Genomic DNA, 26310 nt, shown 5'->3' on the forward strand with positions numbered 1-26310 from the left:
TTTGGGTAAGAGACTCAAATCTCTGACCTAGGTGGAGACCTAAGGTTCAAGGTGAGTGGTTCCACCACTTGGTTAAGGGATGAATCCTAGGAAGTGGATTCACTTTAAGCCATGTTAAAGAGATGGGGGGTGGGTGGGGGTGGGGAATACTTTTCCTTCCCAGGATCCCTGCCCCTAGTGGACAGCAGTCATGCAAAGATCTGCTTACTTTTCTGAATTATTTTCCTCCTGCATTCTCCTCCTCCTGGTTTAAGAAACATTCATTAGTCTTTTCTGTCAAACACCATACAACTTCTGTTTAGGACAAAGAAATCAAATCTTTTTATCTCTCCCATCTTTTGAAAAACCTTTATGCAAATGTCCTAATCTCCCACCATCAGGCCTTTGTTTACAAAGACTCCCAGAACTTCACTGATTTAAGAGGCTTCTCATTTTTTTTTTTTTTTTGAAGATTTTTCTAAAACTAGCCAATCACAAAAGACTGTGAGGTCAAACCTCAACCTAAGGGGAAATGAGGAAGTAACCTCATTTAAGTTTAATTAGAATAAAACCTAGTGCCTTTGCTGTCCCTGTCTGCTTGTTCTTCTGCTTTTGTGAGTAGCACTTCCTTCTGCCTTGTCATAGTTCTCGCTTTTAGACCCTGAATGTATTTTTAATGTAGACAGAAGCTTGCCCCCTGTGGGTTTTCTTTTAAACTCTAATAAAATTCCCCTTGAACTTAAATTCTTTTGATGAGATTTAAAAGCCCTGAGAGGGGATCCCGACTTCTCTGGTAGTACACCCATTCACACTACAATATATATATTTATTTTTGAGATTTCGTGAGACTCATATGAGAGCTGAAAATTGTAATCAGTTTCTTGAGCTCTTTCTAGTCTTTAAAGTATCAGCTACCACAGTCAGTTTCCAGTTCAAATGGGTGGTAAAGGCTTTAAGAGCATCAGACTAAGAGGCGGTGTATCGACTGTCCCTTTCTGAGGGGAATAATCAGAAATGTCATCAAAAGTAACAGAGAGAACTAAATCTTTGTAGAGATAGAGTAATCCATGTTTAGCCCACTTGAACAAAATGCTCTGCCCCCTAAGCAAAATAATGGCGACTATTAAGGAATGCGTACTTGATTGAATTTAAATCTCAGTTATTATGGCTTGGATCTAAAATTTCCCCAAAGTGATGCTCACGAACCACATACAGGTCTGGTTCCCAAGGAAGGTCATAAGAAGGTGTTAGATCCCCTGGAACTGGAATAACCAATAGTTATGAACTACCATGTGGATCCTGAGAGCAAACCCAGATCTTTTCCAAGACTAACAAGTGCTCTTAACCACTGATCCATCTTTCCAGTTTTGTTATTTGACTTTTTAAAAGAAATATTTTAAAATTATATATAATTTGTATTCACCCATACTTTCCTGCTATACAATACAGGAGATCCCCTGTACAGTGTTCTCTCCTAACTTCAACTTGGTTTTCTTCTTTCTTCTTCTCTTCCTCCTCCTCTCCTCCCCCTTCTAAATAACTCATGAGTCTGATCGGTGCTGACCTCATGTGAATGGGTTTGTGGACATCCATTACAACATAGTTGGATTTATCTTCTTTTGACACTACTTGAGGGGCTGAGTTATGTGGCTCTGTGATAGAGCACCTGTTTAGCCTACACTTTTAGGATTCAATTCCTAAAAACGGAAATGGCAGTTATTTTGACTTCTGATTGAAACATGCAGGAATCAAAACATCATACATAGAGCAAGTCCCGGAAGCTAATCCAGCAAAAGCAGGAACTAAGACACACAGGAATCAAAACACCATACACAGACCAACACCAGAAGTCATTGCAGAGAGATCAGGAACTCAAAGGAAGCAGCTGGATGCAAAAACAGTTCTGAGCAAGGTAATATGAAGCCAAGTAAGAGTGAAGCTAACACTTGTGAGCGACCTTCTTACCTACCAAAAGTAAGTGTGGGGCTGGAGGGCTGGCTCGGTGGTTATGAGTACCCACATCATGGAGTTCAGAACTGCAGGCAACTCCAGCTGGAGGGTATCCGAAGCTCTCCTGTCCTTTGATGGAACCTGCAGGCATGTGAACCAACACACACATATACACATAAAATAAAAATGAAAGAAATCTTTTAAAAACATTAAATAAGTGCTCAACAGATTTTTAGAAACTATGCTGTCAGAGATAAGGAGGGCTTCTGCTGGGAGTGTAAAGGCACCATGGGTAATTTCATGTGATGCTATGGTTTGGTTATGACGTGTACTATATAAAGGCTCATGTGCTAGGGACTTGTTCCCGGCTGGTTCCACTATTTTCGAGGGAGTGGAAAGCCTAGGAGGTATATCCTACTTGAAGGAAGCAGGTCACTAGGTGTGGTTCCTCATTGGTATCTTGCCTCTGTCCCCTTCCCATCTTTCTACTTGCTGTCTGTCATGAAGGGTGGAAACTACTCTACCACATACTCCTTCTGCCGTGATGTTCTGCAGAAACACAAAGCACCAAGGCACGTTATTGCCTGAACTCTTCGAAACTGTGAACCAAAGTAAGTCTTTCGTCCCTCACGTTGTTTGTGCAGGGCCAATGCATAAGTAACTGGCACATGGGTTCCTTGACTACAGGATGGCCATATCATCTGGTTATACTATTTCTGGGGATGTCTGTGAACAGCATTCTGAAACATAGATTGAGTAAAACAGATAGCTTTTCCCCGGTGTGCATTATCCAACCCATCTTGATCTGTTTATTTATAAGCTTGAATTAAAAGAAAAAAACCATGGAAGAAAGGAGAGAGCTCTCTCTCCATCTGATTGTTTGAGTGGGGACATCAGTTTTTTTCCTGTTTGGAACAGGATTTGCTATGTTTTTGTTTGTTTGGTTTTTTTGCTACTGTGATGACAGTATAGCTTATAGAAGGAAATATTTGTATTTTTAGCTTGTGGTTCAGTAAATACCTGGTAAGATATTTCTTTTTGGTCCAATACGAGGCACAGCATCATGGTTGGGATCATGTGGCAGAACAAAACTGTTCACCTCATGACAGCTGGGAAACAGAATGAGAAAGAATGACAGGACAGAGTGACGGACAAAATATTCCTTTCTAAGAGGACCTCCAAGAAATTTTCCTCGCAGTAGGCCTCACTTCCTAGTTCCTATCACTTTACCTCAACACCACCAGTTATGATGCCATCAGTGGATCAGCTCTTGATGATATCAGAGTCTTCACACTGTAATCTTCCCTTGAAGGTCCACTTCTGATCACTGGAGTACTGGGACGTTAAGTCTTATAAAGACTTAAGTCTTCAACACATGGTAGGCTTTTGGTCTTTGAGAGGACAACACTTTATACCTAAACCATAATTGGCTTATACTAGAGGGCTGCAGCTTTTATGACTTCAGACTTGACCCAGAATCTATTTCATTGATTTCCTGGTTCTAGTAGAGTCCACTTCAGCCTGAAGCTGCAGTACCTACTCTCATGGATGTCTAGCTTGTGCTTGGCAGTTCCTGAGACTTCTTAGCCTCTAAAACAGTGTGAACCAATTTCTTATACAATTACGCAGGAGACAGTAATATAGAGTAATAGTAACACTAATACTAATACAATAGAGGAGGCGGCATTCAAGAGAGATCTTGAAGTTGGATGGAATCTTAACATACAGGGGCAGATGAATGAACAGGGACCCATGAACAGAGCGCTGAGTCCTTGGTGCAGCCTGAATAGATTGTTTTTCTAAGAAGCTCCAAGTCCCAAGTGCTCCTTTGCCTACGGTATCCTTTTGAAATAAAATGAGAAAATGTTGTTCTAGATATGTGCTCAAATATAGGGCATGTGAGTCTCCCTTGCAAGTCAGCTTGGCAAGTCTGAATATCCCCCAAAAACAATGACGTTGGAAAAGGTCAAAGGAAGGGCACTTTAAACCATCAGAAGGGCAGAGGCACCTCTGAAGATATGATAATAGACTAGGAAATGAAGGGTTTTCTAACTGAACTGACAAAGGGAAAAGCAGGAAGGCATTTTGAGAGACTTATTAGCTCTCAAAGGAGCCAGGTAAAGGTAAATATGAATTAGTTCACCAAAGACATTTTTACTTTAGTGGTATAGTGAATAGATGACTGAAAATCTTTCTATGTTGAGATTAAAAGCAGCAGTAAGAATAAACAAAAGCCAATGTTACTTTTCCGTCTCTGCTACTTAGGAGCTGTGTAACACCACCAGCAGCCACCAGTAACAGTGGTAGTAAATGATTAGTTATTCAAAACTCTCAGTGACCTGATTGACACTATGTCACTGCACTAACCTACTTTATTCAGTAAGCATCAGAGGTGAGCTTTGTAGGGTTGTAAGCAGAGCTTGACCTTTTCTTTATTTAATTTTACTTTAATTCACTCTTAGCTTTTGCTATGTTGGTGACTGAGCCCAAGGCCTTGTACGTTATAGAGAGCATACTATTATTGAGTAGTTCTAGTCTGGAATAGGCTCTTTTAGCTCTTTTCTTTTCCTTTTCTGTTCTCTCTCTCTCTCTCTCTCTCTCTCTCTCTCTCTCTTTCTAAAGAAAGGGTCTCAGGTATCCCAGGCTGGCCTTGAACTATGTAGCTAAGGGAGGATATTGTACTTCTGACCCCTTGGATGGTCCTCTGAGTGTTGGCATTACAAATGTGCACCTTTTTGCTGAGGATTGACCCAGGGCTTCTTGTATGCTAGGCAAGCACTCTTGAGACTCTAGATGACATTTGTGAGCTGTGGTGAGACAGGTGTTGTTCAAGGAGTGCTGAAGAGGAGATGATGGTGTCACCAGGTGACTGTGGGGCATTCAGAAGGCAGGGTTCAGACAAACTTAAAGAAAGCGGTATTGGTCTGGAACCAAGTTGAAAGTGGACACACAGGCAGGAAGGAATTCCTTAACATTTTTTTTTTTTTTAACAGCATGGGAGTTATGCCAAGACATGCAGCTTGGTCTACAGGCTGCAATTAAGGGTAAACTTTAAAGAGGAAAATGAAATAGAAGAGAGTTTGACCCCTTTTTGAAGTTATAATGACATAATTTGCATGTTCAGCTCTTAAGCTTCCACCATGCCGCAGTAAAATTATGTCCTCTCTAACATGGAGGAAATAGGTGGATCACTACAAGAGAAAAGCAGAGGATAGGATCACAGGGCCACAGCATAGACAGGGATGCAAAGATCACCTCAAAGCTTGAACTGTTCATTGAAGGAGCTTTTCTTCTTGATTGGCTTGTCTGCTTTTCTCTCTGTCAACCCCATGCCGGGAGTGGGGCATGACAATCCATTTGAGAACTCTGAGGTTTGCTTCCCCAGCTCTCAAAAGATTACACCAGGAGCCAGAGAGATGACTTAGTGCTTCAGGATCCTTACTGCTTTTGGAGAGGAATCTGAGTTCGAGTCATAGATTCCACGTTGGTCAGACCAAAGCTGCCCGTACCTCCAGCCGCACTCCAAGGGCACCTGCACTCACGTGTGCATGTGCTCGCACACAGATACACACACGCACACAATTTAAAAACTGAAATAAATGTTAAATGAGTACACTGTTACAGGTAATTTTAAAAACTTGCGAGTTTGTTCTTTGACCGTCGATTGACCGAGGACATCCGTGACATTTCCTGGGCAGGCGTCAGGATACCGGTGGTACGCAAATTTGGGGTTAAACTCTGGAATGAAAAATTGATCTGTGCCAGACGTGCTTACAAATTTGGCAAAAACCTACATTTAATTATTCAAACCACCAATCTAACGCCGTTTCACAGGCAAACAGGTGCTTGCTGAGAGTTTTAATGGAGTCTACGCTTCCTAGGCATAAGGCTTGCTTTGCCCACTGGTCTTGTTCAGGACTGCCGTTGTTTTGAGGCTTTTTGAAAACAAAAAGAAAGTTATTTATTTATTTATTTATTTATTTATTTATTTATTTATTTATTTATTATGTAGTTTGGGGTAAATTTAAACCCACAATCCTCCGAGTTTTAGAATTGTAGGCATGTGCCACCCTGCCAGGCGGAGCTTTTAAAAAGCTGTTTATACTGTTGTATACTGTAATGTCACTGCTCAGAAGCCTTCGTTGTGTGCATGGCACACTCGCCTTAGTTTGTATTCCAGCTGATGAGCCCAATGCAATTCTCTATTTAAATATAGACCTGGCTATCCCACTACCTATGCTAACGTCTTTATTCCCAAGCCTTTACATACTGGAGTACATACTATTTTATTATTTGTATTCCTAATTTATACTTTTCTTGAAGTTCAGGCATGGTGTGTGTGTGTGTGTGTGTGTGTGTGTGTGTGTGTGTGTGTGTGTGTGTAGTTTGCTTGTTTGTATACACAGGCATGACTGTGTGTGTAAGCTAGTTTGATATTGGGTATTTTTACCTCTGTCCCTCTTTGTTTTAGTTTTGAGACCTGGTCTGTCCCTGGGTCTGAAGCTCACTGATTCAGCAAGTCCTGGGGATCCTCTTATTCCACATCCTCAGCCCCGGAATGACAGGTGGGTTATGTCATGGTCGGCTTTTCATGTAGATTGTGGATCCAAATTTGGTCCTTAGGGCTTGCTTAGCAAGGACTTTTCTGAGTTTCTCCCCAGGCCCTCTAGTTTATATTACTCTCCAAAAATTATTTAAATTACATATATTACTACTATTATTTCACTTGTGGTGTATGTGTGTGCACGCACATGTGCATGCCTACATGTGCTTATGTGTTTGGGTGTGAATATGTGTGTGGGTACAGGCACATGTCGCAAGCACATATGGAGATTAGACGACAACTTGTGAGATTCAGATCTCTCTTTCTACCACGTAGGTTCTAGGAATCTAACTCAGGTCATCAGGGTTGGAGTAAGTGACTTGATCCCCTGAGCTATCTTGCCAGCCTGAATTTATATATTTCCTAAGAAATTATCTTGGCTTAAGAAAATTAATGGTGTATATTGACTATACATCTCATTTTAGGACTTAACAGAATGGTTGTTGTGAAATGGCTTGGGCCTGGCAGGTTAAGGAAGCCAAAGCAGAGCCCATCATCCCACATTGCTTCCCTCCCTGACTTGAGTGAAGGAAAATTACAACCAATTTAGGCCAAGGAGGGCCAGAGGGGGAGGCAGGATCTTCCGGGGTTGACCACAATGCCCCAAATGGAAGAGTTTTTAATCTTTGGTTTTTGAAACAGAAGCTTCTAAATGCATAATACCAGATGATCTGAAAGAAAATTCAAAACAAAACCTAGAACCTCTTGGGCTTCTCAGGCAATAGGGAAGGGTTTCCACGTGCCGAGGCAGAGAGTTTGTGTTAACATGGTAACCAATGTCAGGTGAGATCAAAGACAGCATTCTTTCCTCCGCAGACTTAACAGGGCAGACGCAACGCTGCACATACAAAAAGCATGGGCCAACATATTCTTTATATGGAAAGGTTTGGTCCTCTTGGCATGTAATTTTCCTGTCTACAACAACCTAAATGGATTTGGGAAACATCACACTTAATGAAATAGGCCAGATACAAAGGGGCCAACACTGTCTGGGCGAAAGAGGTAAAATTCAAGAGAAAGGAATGAAAGATAGACTTCTAGGGTGTGGCAGGAGAGACAGAGTTTATTTATAGTTTTTACTGGACTAATGAAAAGCTTAGCGTGTCATAGCAATAAAGGCTGCATGGCATTATTTGTGAACTTAATAACATTTAATGTACACTTCAAATGACTGCTATAGTATGTATATCTTATCAAAAAAATTAAATTAAAATATATCTTGCCTCAGAAAAGGGGCTTAGCTTCTTAATATGAGTCTGTCCCTGGACTATGCAGACTTTAAATTCCCTCTTCACATGCACTGTTCCTGGCTCTGTGATCCATGCTGTGAATATGCCTTTCTTGTCGGGAGAAGAAGTAAACTTCCCCACCAAGTGACTCTCCAAAAGTGATCTTCAAATGCTATTTTCAGAAAATGAAGCAGAAAGGACGATTTGTCTGACGTACATGAAAGTGTATCCATCCCCAAACGCATTGTAATGAGTGAGAACAGTTTTAAACTCCTTTTGCTGCCTCTGTTCCTTTTCATGGCAGGCTGATTTCTTTGGGCAGTCGGAGGCTTGGGCAAATCACAGACCCTAGTATGCGCAGGGTCATTTCTCCAGTCTTTTCAGATTTTTAAAAAATGAAATCAACCAATCAATAATCAATCAATCAATCAGTCAAACAAACAAAACAAAACAAAACAAAAAAACCCAAACGTGTCACTTTCCATATACTTTTTTCTTCTTTCTTTTTTTTCCCCCCCCCCGGAGCTGGGGACCGAACCCAGGGCCTTGCGCTTCCTAGGCAAGCGCTCTACCACTGAGCTAAATCCCCAACCCCCTCATATACCTTTTGCTTATCAGATTTTTTTCTACAAAGAGGATTTTTCCAGGCACAGGGCAAACGGAAAAGGTACAAACTGACACTGGTTAAGACTACATGCAGCTGTGCCTGCAGAGGACCCAGGATTTGGTTCTCTATGTGGTGGCTCACAACTATCCGTAATTCCAGTTCCAGTCAATCTGACACTCCTGACTCTGAGGACTCCTGTGCACTCAAGGCGCACATACGTCTACTTCACCACACCCACACATGCATTTAGGTTTTCTTTCATTTCCTCGTACAGCCTGACTCCGCCTGAGGCTCCTTCTCTGACCCTACCTGTAACTTAGAGTCGCGGCTGCTGAGAGGTCCTGCAGTAGTCTCCCCGCCTCCTCCCCTCCCCTCTGTGTGTATGGGCGGTGGTTTGCCTGCCTGTATCTGTGCACATGTGCATGCAGTGCCTGCAGAGGCCAGAAGAGGGCATCAGAGCTCCTAGAACTGGAGTTACAGATCGTTGCGAGCTGCCATGGGTGCTGGGGATAGAACCCGGGTTTTTCGGAAGAGTAGCCAGTGCTCTAAGTTGCTGAATCATTTCCGACAGCCCCTCATTCAATATTCTTTTTTTTTTTTTTTGGTTCTTTTTTTCGGGGCTGGGGACCGAACCCAGGGCCTTGAGCTTCCTAGGCAAGCGCTCTACCACTGAGCTAAATCCCCAACCCCTCATTCAATATTCTTAAGTCTCTTATTTTGAGAGACTGTTTGGAATGAAATTTCTGTCTTTGGAGTTTATTTACTGGGTGAATGAAAGGTGGACTATTTAGTCTACTCGGGGAGGCAAGCAAAGGTATGCTTGGGTATCACCAGGACTTCTACTAAGTCAGTTCCACGCCAAGTCAGGGGCCAACAGCAGATCCCTCCATCTCCAGATCAGCCTGATAGATGCAAGAGAAATGTAAAACAAAACAAAACAAAACCCCAGGGGTATAAAGTTGTATTTTTTTTCTTTAATTTTATGAGAAAGACAAATAATAGTCATTGTGTTTTATCAGAAGAGTTAATGAAGTTTATTTCTTCAGAAGTTGCAGAGAGTAGTAAACAAATTAATGTGTCACTCTCCATTGGGTACACCAAGTGCCAACTGACAGACACACTGAGCAAATGTCTCCTCTTCTGGGAACATGGCGCTTGATGGCATGTGCAGGCAGAGGAGGCAGAGGAAAGAAAAAACACTGAGTTTGGAATCATGTGTGAGACTAGAAGGACAGGTTGGGTTTTTTTGTTGTTGTTTGCTTTTGTTTTTGTTTTTCATTGTACTTTTAAAGACTCTAGGAAAACGGATGTGTCATTGAAACCCACGAGTCATTGAAGACTTTGTTCTGAGATGTCAATGAGATGGATTTAGCCCTCAGAGTCTCTCATGAGTCGAGACCGGCATTTGGGAGGCACAGAGAAGGCACTGCCTGGGAGGCTGTATGAAGGTTTGAGATGACTGTGAGGAGGGCGACTTGGCCAAGGCTGGAGACTTAACAGAGCCAGGGTAGAGAGGAAAGGTGCCGTGGTAATACTCTATTTTCTTTTCAACCTCCTGTAGCAGTTACACAACCTGCTCACAGAATCTAGGACCAGTGTCATTTGGATGTGACCAACTGCCAACAGAAGAAGGAAAGCTAGAACCAGATGGTTAAAAGCCAAACCCAGGGTTTGAACGTTGTCTTTAAGACGACAACAGGCTCTTGGAATATAACAAATCAACCCGTTTGGAGAAAGAAGTCTTATGATCAGACACCATAGGTATAAAATACTGAGAAGGAACTTCACGGCTGTGCGAAAAATTGGGGCAGTTTCCACGCCAGCCCAATCCACTGCTCAAGGTGATAACCCTGGTTCCCCTGTTGTGGTCACTGACAAGGGAGGGCTATACTGTTATCCCTGTGTCCTTAGTACAGTCGTCCTGGACTCAGTTTGGAATCTTGTTGGACAGTCACCTGTGACTCCATTTTGAGTGGCCTGTGTTTCTTGTGCAAGGAAGATATAAAGGAGCTGGCGGGGTGGCCACGTCAATGCCTGTCTTGTAAAGGGGACCTTCCCTCACTAGGAACCACGGGAGGCCTGACCCCGGTACAAGGCCACATGGAAAAGCTGGCAAAACACCCCGCCATCGGCGGAGTACAGGAAGCGGTTTGCGCTGTGGCTACACCGCCCATGTGTTACACAATGTGATACGATGGGGGAAAGAAGTGGTTTTCTTCCTCTTCCAAATTAAAATAGCCTTTTCCTTAACGAATTAGATTAAAAAAAAAATTCAAGGGTTTTATTTTCTTCCCCAAGTATGAGGAATGATCTGGAGAAACTTGCCTGTTGGCTGATGAAATAAACGACTTACTAAGGTTAAGGGAAGACATAGATACGTTGACATTTCTTTGCCTCAGCACTGAGGGAACACAGAGACAGACAGCCCGTTTCATACTGGTCAAGAGCATGTGGCTTGCTGGTCAGGGGACAGGCCAGGGAGTCAGAAAGTCTGGGTTGTATTCCCAGCGTTGGCACCAACTCACTGAGTGACCCTGACCAGTGGCTGCACCCTTAGCGCCTGTATCCAGAAAACAGGGATTTAATGACAACCCCTAGAAAGGAATGTTTGAGCTGTTTCTAGGCATATGAGGCTCGATATTTTGAGGTCTCAGGCAAGCAAAGAGGACAAGAATTCCAAGATGAATTTTCTTGCACAGGGAAGCATGGTTGAGAGCCTTTAGCAACAGTTGGAACAGAGAGTGATTAAATCCCTGGGTGTGTTATAGATAGCCTTTCATATTTGGATTTTAAAACTCTCCCATCTCTGAAGCCACCTTGCCGCCTCCCCAAAGTTCATCCTGTTGGATCTGTTGAGTTTACTTGGAAACAATTTAAAATTAAATTCGCTGGCAGAGAATCCTCTCCAGCCAAGCACTGAATATTAAGGTGAAAGTCTTTTGTGACATTTAACACAATGGCTTCTCTGAGGTCTTAAATTAGACATTTTAAAGACTGATAATTTAATGTGCTGTCTCTTGTATGAACCCGAAGAAGCCATGGTGTAGATATTTTCAACTGGAAGAGGAATATTTTGGATATGAGACAAGGACATTTGATATTTGCCAGGTCTGGCCTTCTGTTTGTCCCATAAGCATTTGTGTGTGCATGTGAGTATGTTTGTGTGTGTGTGTGTGTGTGTGTGTGTGTGTGTGTGTGTGTGCATATTGATGACACCATACTGACCATAACACCAGAAATAAAAGCATAATAATAAAAATAAAATTAACACCCACAGTTAACAGAACAGGAGTTGGGGACAGGATTGTGACCCTGACAAGTCGGCTTCAGTGAATACGAACTTTTGGCATACGGACCAGTTTTTGTATCTGAGGGGTTATTCCACGTTTCTTTTTTCTTCCCTCTGTCTATCTGGCTCTCATCTGTCTACAACAACTATCTATAAATCGAAGTCATTTCGAGTACAAGAATCTGTGGGCGAGGCAGGGAGCGGACTTGGGATTTATTTACAGCCAAGCCGTGTGGGTTAGTGGCTCCTACGCTGGGCTGAGGGATGCCTATTTTGGGTTTTGGTCCAGTCATTAAAAAAAGAAGGCCTTTAACGTTTGGATGAAAGCCACTCTGTAATGCTCGCTTTGATGTGCCCTTGCTCTGTGCCCAGATACACTGTGGACCCCAGTGGACTCGAGCATTCCATTCCTTAGTCTGTCTTTTTACTTAAAACTGACTGTATTTGTCATAGATTTTTTTTTCCTTCGTCTACTTCATGTAAGTACTTTCATTTGAAGAAAACAAAACCTTGCTTAAAAAAAAAATAGTTTCAATAGTCAGGAGTTACCTCTCCCTGAGTGGAAATAGCTTTTTAAAGGAAAGAAAAAAAATACATGCTTACTTCTAAACATTACATGTCATATAAAATATAAGGCTACTTCATCTCATCTAAAGCCCTAGCTATCGAGTACAGTTATGTATCCAGAACTATGGACTATGGTTAACATTTTGACATGTTTCCATAAAAGTTTCTTCTCTATGTACATTTTCTTAGACTTCATATCAGGCATTATTTTTTGAAAAGGGAACATTCACTTAAAGTGGACTTGTAATATATATATATATATATATATATATATTTGAAACATATTTATTGTGAACACATGTATGTAACTTACTGTGTAAAGACATAGTTTTTTTTTTTTTTATAACTTTCAGCTTTTACACTTTATTCCAAATTCATGATAGCAAACTCATTTTGTTGTTTTCTGGGTACTTGCTTTTATAAATAGCAGCATATTGAATGTCTCTGCATGGGTATATTGTGTAAAGCTGAGCACCTCAGACTAGCTGTACGGACTCAGACTAGCTGTATAGACTCAGACTAGCTGTATAGACTCAGACTAGCTGTATAGACTCAGACTAGCTGTATAGACTCAGACTAGCTGTATAGACTCAGACTAGCTTTAGGGACTCAGACTAGCTGTATGGACTCAGACTAGCTGTCTGGACACTTACCTTCCTTTCTTTTTTCTTTTATTTGTTTGTTTTTGTTTCTTTGAGATGGGGTGTCTTTGTATAACAGCCCCGGATGTCCTGGAACTCTCTCAGGGAAGCAGGCTCTGCAAACCTCAAACTCACAGAGATCTGACTACTTCTGCCTCCCAAGTGCTTGAATTAAAGGCACGAGTCATCCCTACTTGGCTACACTTAAAAATTAATAATGGTTTAATCTGTATTAGGCAAAACAAAAAGCCTCAGAGGGTTTGGTTTCTTCCACAAAGCAAAGTAGAACCAGGTCCTGTGTAAAAACTGAAAGCTTTAAAACGCATGGGTTTTGTTGATGAGGCCTCAGACGGGCTGGTCTTAAAGGAATAAGGATGAGCTGAAGAAAACCAGTCACCCGGTCCTGCAATTTGATGGAGCAGCACTACTCCTAGGTGGAGTAGTAGCTAAGGCTCATTCATGGCTATGTTATTAATTACTTAATGTTATTTATTCTTTACTTATTTTTTTCTATTTCTATTTATTTATATTTTTTGGTGACAGGATCTTGCTACGTAGCCCAGGCTGGCTTGGAATTCGCTATGCAGTCAGGCTAACCTTCAATTTTCAATCCTCCTGCCTCAGCCTCTTGGAAAACTATAAGTCTGTTATTCACATTAACTGAGAATCATTCCTTTTCTCCTTTCATTTTAAGTTTTTTTAATACATTCACATAACATCTATTTTTAAATAGTGATAAGAAGCAGGCACACTAGGAAGAAAATCGATATAGTCGTAAAATGGCTAACCCTGAAGCAATTATACCAGAGCCTAATTTTAATTTACCAGGGGCCCAAGAAAAACTTTCTCCTGCAGGGTGAAATTAAGTTCTTCAAGAACATCTCTTTGATTTTGCTCAACCAGTTAAGGAAGAGGTCCTATTAGTTTTTGTAGTATGAGTTGATCTGCTGTGCTGCACAGTGCTGGCCTGTCATTCCTGGTGACAGCACGGGGAGAGGCCCTTTGATCTCCAGAAAGTTACAGCAGAGGACAGGAGTCACCGCAGATGAGAGAATTCCTACCCTCTGGGACAGACAGCGCAGCCCATAAGGAAACTAATCCTGGGCCAGGCAGGAGCAGAACCTTCACGGAGTCTTCCTCCACAGAATAAAATAAAGGAATGGAGGGACGAGGACAACTGTTTCTCATTTCTTAAAAGATCTGCTGTCATTTCCTTAAGATTCCACATCCCTTCCCAAGCTAGAGACGTAAGCCAAGACCTTTCGGTTACCGCTTGACTGTGTGATTCTTTTAATAAAGGAAGTCGGCACAGGCATTAATTAATAGCCACCCGCAAACGTTCAACTCGCCCATAATTCTCTGTGGAAGAAATAGAAGAGACAAGAGATAGAGCCCTTGAAGCTGCCTCGTGACTCTGAGGCGTTGGATCGTTGTGTCCTGGTCACCTGTTCAGTAAAAAGCTGGAGAGCCCATGGCTCGTGGGAGACAACCTGTCAGTGCAATGTTCAGTTGTTTATGATGGAGAAATGATTATAAACGGAAGTCGGATTGGCCGCTCTAGCACTGTTGTGATTGCTGTCCTAGTAATTGTTGCTCCCTGTCTCTCTTCCATCTCCTTCTACCCTCGGCCGGCATCGGAGCACAGCTTTACACTGCAACCAGAGAGCGTAAGTTACAGCCAGAAGTCTTGTGTTGCTGGGAAAAGACCATACTTTCCCAAGTTACATTATTTTTTTCCTGATTAGTATGTTTCAACTACCAAGATAAGGCTAAGAAAAAGAGCATAAGCTCAGTTTACCTAGAATGGAAAAAAAACAAAACAAAACAAAACAAAAAAAAACCAAAAAAACAAGCAAGCCAAAAAACCAAACCAAACCAAATCAAATAAAATAGCAACAAAAAACCCCTGAGACACAGGCTTCTTGTGTAGTCAAGGCTAGCCCAGAACCTGTGAGCTCCCAGCTGTCTTTTTCCGAATGCTGAGATCACAAGTGTGTACCATCATGCCACGCCTCTTGGGCAGACTTTTCATTGTCAATAAATTTGTTTACTTGAAATGTAATATACAAGGTATTAGACAGGCATTACGGCATTTTCCAACAAAGCATGTTTCAGTGTATTCTGTCCACCATGCAGTCTCTCGATGCCCTTGTACCTCTTTGTTTCCTCAGCCTCAAGTCTGAGACAGTCAGACTCTGAGGTTGGTTAGACTTCATTTACATAAGAGAAGTAAGAAACTGAGGCTGTGCTTGGTTACTGCTTCACCTGAGTGTCAAGACACCCTGGGTAGTTAGTGTCTGTCATACTTTAATATCATCTATTAACGATGAATACGTGTGGAGTGGACTTTTATTTTCCTCTAATATATGTAGAGAGGCATCTTGTTTTCTTAAAATTATTATTTTTTCTTTCTCATGGTATCTGTGGTCTACTCAATTTTAAAGACTAGACTATACATTTTATACATACTCATTCACTCATTCATTCATTCTTCAGTGTTAATTTTCATTCGGGGTGTGCTTACATGTGTCTATGATGTGTATGTGTATTTACAGTGCGTGTACCTGTACGTGTGTGTGAGTGTCCGTGCCTCTGGAGGTCCGAGGACAGTGTCTAGCACTGGTTCCCACCTTTCATGGTGTTTGAGGCATGCTCTCTTGTTTGTTTGTTGCTCTGCATGCTGGGCTAGTTGCTTGTGAATTTCTGGGCATTCTCCTGTCTCTGTCTCCTGTCTCACCCAGGAGCACGAACATTACAAATGAGCAGTGCCACACTTCATTTTCCATGGATTCTGGGCATCCAAACTCAGCTCTTCATGCTTTTGTGTGAGCATTTTACTTGTCGCACCATCTCCCCACCTCAGTAATGGGAATTTTAAAATTGTATGTTAACATGAAATACTGATGCCTAATGAAAGTCAAGCTTTCTTTGTTCTCTACCCTGTTGGTCATTTAGAACTGCAGCTGTTGACTTTGATGGCTGGGGGGAAGGACACATTTTCTTTTGTCCCCCACTTAGCCATTTGGAAAGCACTAAAAGATTTTGGTATTTGAATCATTCTTTGCTTTTTTTTGCTACTGTTGCTTGTTTTGACATAGTCTTGTGACACACCTCAGGCTGGCCTGTAGTTCACAATTCTTCAGCTTCAGTCCTGTCTTCTATGGGCTGGAGTTACAAGCATGCACGGCTATTCCTGCTTGGCTAGAATGGTTCTTGAATAGCAGTTTTAAGATTTCAAGGATTTGAGTTTACATGGGAGAAGAAATCCAATATGAAGTTAATATGTAGCCTGGTTCTTTTACACAGCCTAACACCCTGCTTACCTTTGAGCAGAGCACAGAGAACCGGAGAGGAAAAATTAGCAACAAAAGGAAGTTGCTGAAGGCTAGGAATCAGGTTCCAGACTAGACTCAGTTTTAGAAGCCCAACCAGTGACTAATCCCGGTCTCGCTTAGCCTCACCAACATGCTGTGCACAGGGCTTGCTGCTGAGCAAATGAATAAAGGAATGAGTGCATGGGTGGCGAGGCGAGGAGGTGTTCAGTAAATGCAGAGGGGCAGCTTCAAAGATCTGACAGTAGACAGGTTAAAGTGGTTGGGTTGTTGGGGGGAGTATTTCTTTTATCAAAGCAACCCTGTAGTCTGTACTTCTGGAAACGATGGCCAATAGCTGTTGTTTCTCACCGGATGTTCTGTATTTGGAAAGGGTCAGTCCTCCAAGGCTTTCTTCCTGCTCCTTGGTCCAGTGTCAGCCATGTTTTCCTCACTGCCATTGGATGGAATGTAGCCAGTGAGCTAAGGATTTGTCCAGTAGACGGCGCTGTTGTACTCTAGCCTTGCCCATCTGGTAAGGTCGTCCTTCCTCACTGTGGTTCACAGGTTTCCATAAGGACTCCAGACATTTGGTAAAGAGTTTTTCTTTCTTTCTTCTTTAATTAGATGCAAATCTCTCTCTCTCTCTCTCTCTCTCTCTCTCTCTCTCTCTCTCTCTCTCTCTCTCTCTCTCTCTCTCTTTTTTTACAATTGGGCTCACCCCTCATGTCTTTTAATAGCAATATAGTAAAAAAAAAGAAAATACAAAGTAACATTCACATTTTCTGGTTCTAGAATCCAAACAACAACCTTTAGATGGGATCCTGACACCTTTGACTGAATGAAGCACACACACAGTGTGTGTGTGTGTGTGTGTGTGTGTGTGTGTGTGTGTGTGTGTAAAATGGTGGTCAATTATCTCCAACATGTAACCGCCATCCTGTTTTGGTTAAGGGCCCCAATTCACACACTCGGTGGGAAGGTCTGGGCCGCCCACGCAGGGTCGGGTGGGTCTTTTCCCAGTGAGCAGAGGAACACTGGACCATTATGGAGTAAGGTGTAGGGGGCTCCTGCTGGATGGCTCAGGCACAGTTGTCCCCAGATGCCCACTACCAAAGAATCTACAGGGCAGCACCAGCTTTGACCTCAGAGGGACCGAGAAAGATGCCACCTTGGCCTGGGGTCAGACCGTGTATGGGAACAGGGAAAGGAATGTAGACTTTGGCAGAGCGAAGAGAGGAAATATGGGCACCTAGGGAAGGCCACTGCCAGGCAACAGTGTGGGAAGCTCCCATCTGACAGCTACCTGGGAGGTCTTTTTAATAAAACTCATGAAAGTAAAGTACAGCTGGAAACTGCAGAACATGCACCAAGTAAAGGACCACTTGGTGAAGATCCTCATTTCCAGCTGAGAGTTGGCAGGGTTGGACTAGGGATGGGAATGTGTCCATGCGAGCTAGGATTTTCTGGTGATGGGTCTTTTTCATTACCATAAAAACAGAACATTATCCCTGCTCCTACCCCGGTCACTGAGATGCTGCAACAGTAACATATGGGAAGTTTGTCAGCTGTAAAGTTCCAGAAGGGTGTGAAGCCCTGCACTTGCTAGAGACAGGGCTCCTCTCCTCTCCTCGTCAAAATGCTTCCTTGCCACAGCACAGAACTCAGAAATTTTATATACAGTACGTACTAAAACAAACAGACAAATCAACAATGAAACCAATGACACATGCTTGTCATCTCTGACAAACATCTCAGCAGAGTGATTTTCTGTTGTGGGGAACAACTACAGTTCACATTTGCTGTCTTGTTTTCTTCCTATGCACAATGTAAAGCCCTTCCCCTCAGAGCCTTCAACGCTAAGCTTTTCCATTGCTGCTGCTTCTGAGTTGATTAATACAATCAGATCCAATCCAGAAAAGAAGACTGGTTAGTGACCTCGGGAGTTTGAAGAAGCAAGCCTCCTCCAGGTTATAATTACACAAGAGATAGAACAAGATAAAAATGAAATGTTTGTAATAACCCAGAGTGCTGGTATGTTGTGGTGCATGTCAGTCTGATTTCTATATAAATGAGAGAGAAAAAAAGTTTTTTAAAAATATAGCTTCAATATGAGGTAAGACTTTGAGGAATAAAAGGAAAATCCCTTCACTGACAGAAATATCCTAAGAACAGAGCACGGAAACAGAAAACAAGTGGACCTCCCAAGTCCTTTAGAACCCTTCTAGCTGCCTCTAAGTTTTTCTGTAAACAAACATACACAAACACACAATTACAGTCAACCTAGGAATCTTTGCAGATATTTTTTCTATGTCCACCCTACCACTAGGATACAGAGTTAGAGAAGGTGGCTGAAGTAAATCCAAATTAAAGCGTCAGTGAATCAGTCCAGGACCTGAGGGCATAGGCTAGAGAGTGTCTGTTTGGTTTGGTTTTGGCCTCCCCTCCCCCTTCCCCACAGGGCCAGCTGCCGCTCTGTCTCCTGCAGCTCTGTTTTGCTGATCTGTTTTATGCTCCACACAAAAGAAATGACCACAAAAATCGGGGCGCAGGGAATTCTGACATGAAAACTAGAGGTGCTGTTAAACAAATAAACAAAGAGATGAACATCCAAGTTTAATGGGAGTTTCAAATGTCTAAGGTTCGGGGAAGAGTTAGTTACATGAGCACCCAGTAGCCTGGTGAGGTAGTTGGTGGCCATTTAAAGGAACAGAAAATGTTTACCACACCATGAGAGAGGGAGGTAGAGTTCCAGAGGTGCATTGTCAGAAGGCCCATGTGGAAGCGAAGGCAGAAAGGACGTGCGGATTATGGTCATATCTTGTAGATACATCTTCATCTCAGCGTTGCTTTTAATTGGATTTTAAACACTCGCTTTGCTTTTTTTTTTTTTTTTTTCCTAGTTAAAAATAGAGTTGTTCTGGATGCCACTTTGAGCGCCAGAAGACAAGGAAAAATAAATAAATAAATAATAACCCATGCCCCTAGAACCAACAGAACCTTCTTGATGCTGTAATGTTCAATTTTAGTTTGAGTTGTTTCAGCCTTCCTTCTTCCCTCCCTTCCTTCCTCCCTCCCTCTCCCTTCCTTCTTCCCTCCCTCCCTCCCTGCCTTCCTCTCTCCCTCCCTCTCTCTCTTCTTTCCTCCCTCCCTCCCTCTCTTCTTCCCTCCCTCCTTCCCTCCCTCCCTCCCTCCCTCCATCCCTCCCTCCCTCCCTCCCTCCCTCCCTTCATTCCTCCCTCCCTCCCTCTGTCTCTCCTTTTACTCTTTTATCTTCTAGAAGCTAAGGAAGCTCTCGCCTCATGCTCTTCAGTGTTTTTCTCTGGAGGAAGTCCCGGGTTGTTCTGCTTCTTAAGTGCACTATTGTTTGTATTGAAGAAGTATTTAATGTACTTCCCTCAAATAAAAACCCTAAGAAGATCTTAAAAGGTATAGATGTAAGCAGTAGGGAAAGACAGCCTACAATATCCTCCCGGTTACATTTGGCTCATAAAATCAGTTTACGTTTAGAATGTGCCATGATCAGAAATGACGCCTGCCCTTGAAAGAGCGTAAACGAGGAGCCGCGTCTCTCACTCCAATCGTGGGATGGGGTGCCCCCAGGAATCACGAGTAGCCATCTTGATGTAACAGCAGGAGGTAGCTTTTATTAACGAGATCCCGGGTCTTAGCGGGATCCCGGGTCGACACGTATCCCACACAGGAGACAGAGGAATCGACCCCGAGCTTCCAAACTCGGGGGTTTATATAGGGGCATTCGCGCGGTTACACATGATTGGTCAATTCAAATGGTGCACAGTTACTTTCGTCTCGAAATTACATCAGCAAGGTGTACGTGCTCTCTAGCAGCTCGGCAGGCAGGTAGGGTGGCTCATCTCACTCAGGGGGGTAAAGGAAGGGGAGGGGGTGGCTATAGATGGTCAATGTCCTTGGGGCTGATAGCTGGTTTGGCAAGTCCTATCTCTGGCTCTCCCTCAGGCACGTCCGGCCCTGCACATCCGGACTCTGACAATGAGTAACCTTTTTAAAACTCTAGTTCTACACCCTATAAGACAGGAGAGAGACTATTGATATGACTGGCTCTCGTCACGATCCAGAGCAACCTTTAGGTAGGGTCTAGACTGATGTCACACTGAGGGTTCCTCACTCAGGTTCCTCCCTGCTGTAGAGGTCTATAGTTCTACGAATATACACAAAAACTCCAGAAACACAGCCATTGGCAAAGTCATTTCTAGAACAGATGAGAGGCTGGGTTTGAACCCTAGTCTTCTCATTTCAAATGGAGGACTTTTCTAGTCTAACTTGTTTCTGTACATTGAATTTATTTAACTTGTCTTTGTTTCAAAAACAAGGCCACCTTATTTTTTGGCAGGGTCTTTCTGTACAACTCAGGCTTAGGCAAGTGACAGTGTGACTGGAGTGTATTTGTCCTTTTTGTTTGTTTTGTTTTTTAAAAAATGACTTTATACCTGTGAATTCTTTCAAATGCTATACTATAATATAGTATAAAATATTCGTCTTATAGCAAATAAATATGAGATAAAAGGAATGCAGACAAAAGCAAAACAGAAAATTGAAAGTAGAAGGACAAACTAGAGAGGTCGAAGCCATCCTGCTGCAGGAGATGGGAGCAAACGCAGAGATCGCCAGCTGGACCACTCCATCAGATCCTCCCCTCAGGGCTCAGGGTACCCTGCTGCACAAGAGGCTGAGAGAGTCTAAGAGCCAAAGGGGACCACCAAGGAAACCCAGCCTTCTAGACCCAACAGGATAGACAGACGTATGAGCTCACGGAGACTGGCAGCAGCACACACAGGACCCGCCCAGGTCCAAGCCGGATGGGGTCCTAGAGCTGAAAGGGGGAAGTGGACATGACTCTCATCCCTAATCCAGACGCTAACTCCAATAGCAAACTGCTCGCAAAGAAAAACTAGTTTTCTCCAAAGAAGTCTCCCTGGGAAAGTAAACCAACTGAATGGCAGGCCCTATGCCCAGCGCGGATGACCACATCAAACGAACTCAATGGAATTTTTTTTTTTTGAAATTTTTATTTCTTTTTATTTTTGTCTCATGCTGCATTGTTTGAACATTATTTAAAAAAAAACTTACTGATTTTTTGCTTATAATATTGTGGTTTCCAATTTTGTGTTTTTATGGTGTGTGTGTGCTTTGGATGATTTTTCTTTTTTTTTCCCCTTCTGTTTGTTTTGTTTTATTCTGGTTTGTTTGTTTTTCTTTTATCTGTCTGTTTACTTTGTAAAATGAGAGAGAGGAGACTGGGGGGGGCGGGGAATGAATACAACTGGATGGATAGGGATGATTTGGAAAGAGATGAGAAAGGGGAAACAGTGATCAAAATATATCACATGAAAAAATTTCATTTTTAATTAAAGGAAGCCAATGAGGGACATGGCCACAAAGGATTCCAGTAAAATGGTTTTATTTCTAATAATCAGTTTATGCTTGGGCAAATGTAATGTTATCTGACCCACAAGAGGCTCACCAGTTTCAACCTATATAAGTCTGGGTGTGATCCTTTACTTTTACCAGATGTCAGAGGACTCTGGGCTGACACATTTATGGGTTTGCCTAAGCAGGAGAGTAGTACTTCCATGGGAGCTAGACATGGTCCCTCTCTTTTGATGGTGATCCCTTGGAGCCAGTGTGATTGACACATCACTTAGTGAGGTCCAATGCTCTCGACAGATCTGAGAGCAGAAGGAGAGCTTGCAACTTAGTAAAAGAAGGACCTGAAATATGAGTTTCTCTTTAGTCTAGATAGTTTATTCTGGGTAATGAAGGCAAAATAAAAATTACTTCAGAAGTCTAGGAGGGATGCCTGGATCCTTTACTGAGGAGCTTTATGTCTGGGCAGGTGACACTGTACTAAGTTTTGGCCTAATTTCTAGGTGAAAATAAGGTAATTTCGCAATCTGATGCTTCCTCTGATTTGATCCCCCCCCTCTAGTATGTTGGTGTAACACCCCCAATTTGACAGTAGATGTGAAGACTCAGGACTGAGGATAAGCATCTGTTAGCTTCAGCAAGTCAGCCAGGCAAGTCTTCCTCCCTCAAGCATCAGCTGCCAAGTTTACCTCATCTATCACCATCTTATCTATCACCATCTTAGTTGGATCACCAATGACACTGCTGAATGAACTGAAGACGTTGTGAGGCTTCACTTGTGGCAGAAAAACACTTCCAAATATGGTACTAAAGAAATAATGCCAAGGTACAGGTAAGAAAAGATCCTGGGGAGGTAAGAGTAGGCAGAAATTCTCCACAGGGAGGGATGGAAATCGAAGATCTCTTAGTCTAACCGTCTGAATATTTATTAAGTTCAGGAATTTATGCTGGTGAGTTTACATATATGGTTGTAGACTTTTGTTTCCAAGGGTCTTTTAAGTTCAGAGGTGATATAAAAATACATATGTACAAGAATTTAAGGTAAGAAACAGGACATTTTGTTAGAATAGAGGGAGAAGCTGAAGAATCACCTTGACCACCATGTAAAGAAGTAAATACCTCTAAGGACTAGAAATGTCAGGAGAGAGGCTGGGAGTTGGTTCAGTGAGTGTATCTTAGTTAGAGTTTCCATTGCTGAGAAGAGACACCACAACCCAGGCATCTCTTATGGTGTGTGTGTGCTTTGGACAACATTTAATTAGGGCTGCCTTATAGGTTCAGAGGTTCAGTCCATTACCATCATGGCAGGAAACATGGCAGCATCCAAGCGGACATGGTGCTGGAACTGAGAATTCTGCATCTTTATTGGACTGCAGCCAGCAAACACTGTCTCCCAGGCAGCTAGGAGGAGGGTCTCAAAGCCCACCTTCACAGTGATACACTTACTCCAACAAGGTCACACCTCCTAATAGTTTCACTCACTGGGCCAAGTGTATTCAAGCCACCACATTCCACTCCCTGGCTCCCATAGGCTTGTCCAAACATATGAGTCTATAGGGGGGCATTCCTAGCCATAGCATAATACAAAATTCATTTAGTTCAACTTCAAAAGTCTATAACAATCTCAATAATGTTAAAAGTCCAAAGTTCAAAGTCTCTTTGAGATTCATTCAATTACTTAACTGTAATCCCCTACAAAATCAAAATCAAAAAGCAGATCACAGGATATACATTACTATTCCAAAACATTATAGTGAGGAAATACTGGTCAAAAGCCAGCAGGACAAACTCCACGCTCTGCATCTCTGATGCAGAAAGTACTCTGTTCGCTTCAGCAAGTCAGCAAGTCAAGTCTTCCGCCCTCAAGCTTTGTCTGATGTCAAAGTACTCTTCAGATTTCCAACTCCTTTCATGCTTTTTGACTGCTGTTGGCAGATTTGGTATTCAGTAGAAACAAATTTTGTTCTGTTGGGCTGTTTCCAATCCCTATTAACAGCTTTCCTCAACAGGTATCCCGTCTCTGACATTTTGGACTATCCAAGGCAACTTCAGCTTCGCAATTTTTTGTTCCAATGTCTGGGATTCACACATGATCTTCTGGGTTCCTCCAAAGGCCTTGGGTCATATTTTCAGCTCTGCCCTCTATAACATTCTATGTTCTGGTTGACTCCATTCCACTGCTGCTGCTGTTCTTAGTGATCATCCCATGGTACTGGCTTCTCCAATTCTCTGTAGTCTTCCATGATACTAGGCTTCACCAATAGGCTCTCATAGGCTCCCTTCATGATACCAAGCCTCAACTCCTTTGCATGACTCCTTTATTCCTGGGCCATCAACTGCAACTGAGGATACACCAATGACTTTCCATGCATCTCACAGTGCCAAGCCTCAGCTGCTCTCCATGACCCCTTCATGCTTTCAAAACAAGTAACTAAACTACCTGGGTAGTTCTTACATATTACCAAGTCCTGCTGAAGCACATGGTAAAGCCTTGGCTATCTCTGGAACACAGCTTCTTTGTGCTCTCAGAAAACACTTCCCAGATGATTTCACTTCAGTGATGCTGGTCTCTTAATCTCTGTTAATTTCTTAGCTCCAGCTGACCAGTATCAATTGTCCCAGTTGTCCTTTCTATTCTTACATCTTTAAAGCTAGAGCCATGTGGCTGAAGCTGCCAAGTTCTGCTGCTTGCTGGGGCTGAAACATGGGCCACTTGTTCTATTACATTATCACCAACTTTTTGTTTCCCGAGTCCTTCACCACCTAAGCTTGACTGTTCTGAAATTTGTTGTATAGATTGACCATGAACCCAGAGATCAGCATGACTCAGTCTAATGAATGCTGGGATGAAAGGTATTTACCACCATGTCTAGATTTGAGCTTTTATCTACTTGGAACTTGCTTCATCACCCTAGGTTCTGCTGGCCTAGAAGTTTTGGTTCCTGAGGAGGGAGTGTTCCTGCTAGGAACATTGAACTGGAAGCTCAGACTTCCTCCTGGTTATTTTGACATCTAATGCCTTTAAACCAACAGGCTAAGAAAGGAATAACAGTGTTAGGAGGAGCGATAGATCCAGATTATTATGGGGAAATTGAATTACTCCTCCATAGTGGAGGTAAGAAGGATTATGTCTGGAGTAGGAGATCTTAGGAAGGCCATGTCCTGTGATTAAACTCAGTAGAAAACTACAACAGCCTAATCCACACATATCCAAACCATCACAGTGGGTAAGGCGCTTGCCTTGCAAGCTTATACCTGAGTTTGATACTAGAATACACATAAAAGTCCAGTGCTGTGCTCTTGTAATCCCACAGCCAAGAAGGTAGAAACAGGGGAGTCTCTTCAGCTCACTGGCCTGTCACTGTAGCCTGCCTTGGGAACTCTAGGCCAGTGAGAAGTCATCTCAATAGAGGCAGGTGGCTTTTCTGGGGATAACAATTGAAAGTTTTCTCTGACTTCACACCATAAACATGCACACACTGAAATGTCAGGGAAGAAAATTTGAATGGGAAGTGCTTAACAAAGGGAAGCCAGATGAAGGCAATGGATGGGGGTGGAAGGCCTCCACGATGTCCCAAGGACAGTAGACAGATACACTGGTTCTGACTGGGTGCCAAACCCAAGAACTATAATTTAAGGACCTTGAATTGTTTGGGCATTTCAGAGCTGTCTAGAATCTAAGTCCTGAGTTGTTCTATGGGTGAAAGTCTTTGCCACGTGGTCAGAGTCTTTTTAAAAAAAAATTTTTTTTTTTAAAAATTTTTCAGAATACAGCAAATACAGAGGCGAATGCCAGCAGCAAACCACTGAACTGAGAATAGGACCCCCATTGAAGGAATCAGAGAAAGAACTGGAAGAGCTTGAAGGGGCTCGTGACCCCATATGTACAACAATGCCAAGTAACCAGAGCTTCCAGGGACTAAGCCACTACCTAAAGACTATACATGGACTGACCCTGGACTCTGACCTCATAGGTAGCAATGAATATCCTAGTAAGAGCACCAGTGGAAGGGGAAGCCCTGGGTCCTGCTAAGACTGAACCCCAGTGAACTAGACTGTTGGGGGGAGGGCGGCAATGGGGGGAGGGTTGGGAGGGGAATACCCATAAGGAAGGGGAGGGGGGAAGGGGATGTTTGCCCGGAAACCAAAGAATAATTATTAAGTATTAAATAAATTTAAAAAATGTTTTTATTTAATCAATTTATTTTGCTTTACACCTGTGAATGTTTTACCTTTTGGATCCTCTAGAACTGAGGTTACAGATGGTTGTGAGCCACCAGGTGGGGCTGGGGATCGAACCTGGGTCTCTTACTAGAGCAGCAAGTGGTCTTAACCACTGAGCCATCTCTCCATTCCACGTGGTCAGCGTCTTTATGACAAAAAGTAAAATTGAGTTCTTAATGACATAATGAAGGGATGAAAAGTTTAGAGTTACTGGGTAGATATTAATAGACCTCAAAAGTACACGTGAGAGGAGGCTTTTGTCTCAAGGTGGGTCCACTGGCAAGACGAGGCCACAGTGAAAGCCAAGATTTGTGGTGAGGCCCACATTGAGCTTCATTCATATGACGATCTGGGCCCATCACTCACCACTCTGAACTTCAGCTTCCTTAGCTCTAAGATGATGTCTATATAGAACCTCTCTACTTCCTAGATTCTTACAAAGACCAAATTAAACGAGGGCTTATCTAAGTGGATGCTTTGCTCTTCTTTAATGACAGGAATGTC

The 26310-nt window shown here is 42.7% G+C and overlaps 1 long non-coding RNA gene across 3 annotated transcripts; it reads left to right on the plus strand.

Annotated features, from left to right (window-relative positions):
- The first annotated feature begins 1498 nt into the window (after window positions 1-1498).
- On the plus strand, window positions 1499-25638 carry LOC102554854 (uncharacterized). 3 transcript variants are annotated; one of them, XR_005503445.2, is made up of 4 exons: window positions 1499-1953; window positions 6401-6494; window positions 20702-22414; window positions 25350-25638. It is a non-coding gene; the product is annotated as an uncharacterized LOC102554854 (long non-coding RNA). The 3 variants fall into 3 exon arrangements; XR_001837528.3 differs by having other exon boundaries at window positions 1513-1953; window positions 22145-22414; XR_005503444.2 differs by having other exon boundaries at window positions 1514-1953; window positions 22307-22414.
- The last annotated feature ends 672 nt before the right edge of the window (window positions 25639-26310 follow it).

Source organism: Rattus norvegicus, chromosome 4 (assembly GCF_036323735.1).
Source record: "Rattus norvegicus strain BN/NHsdMcwi chromosome 4, GRCr8, whole genome shotgun sequence".
NCBI lineage: Eukaryota > Metazoa > Chordata > Mammalia > Rodentia > Muridae > Rattus > Rattus norvegicus.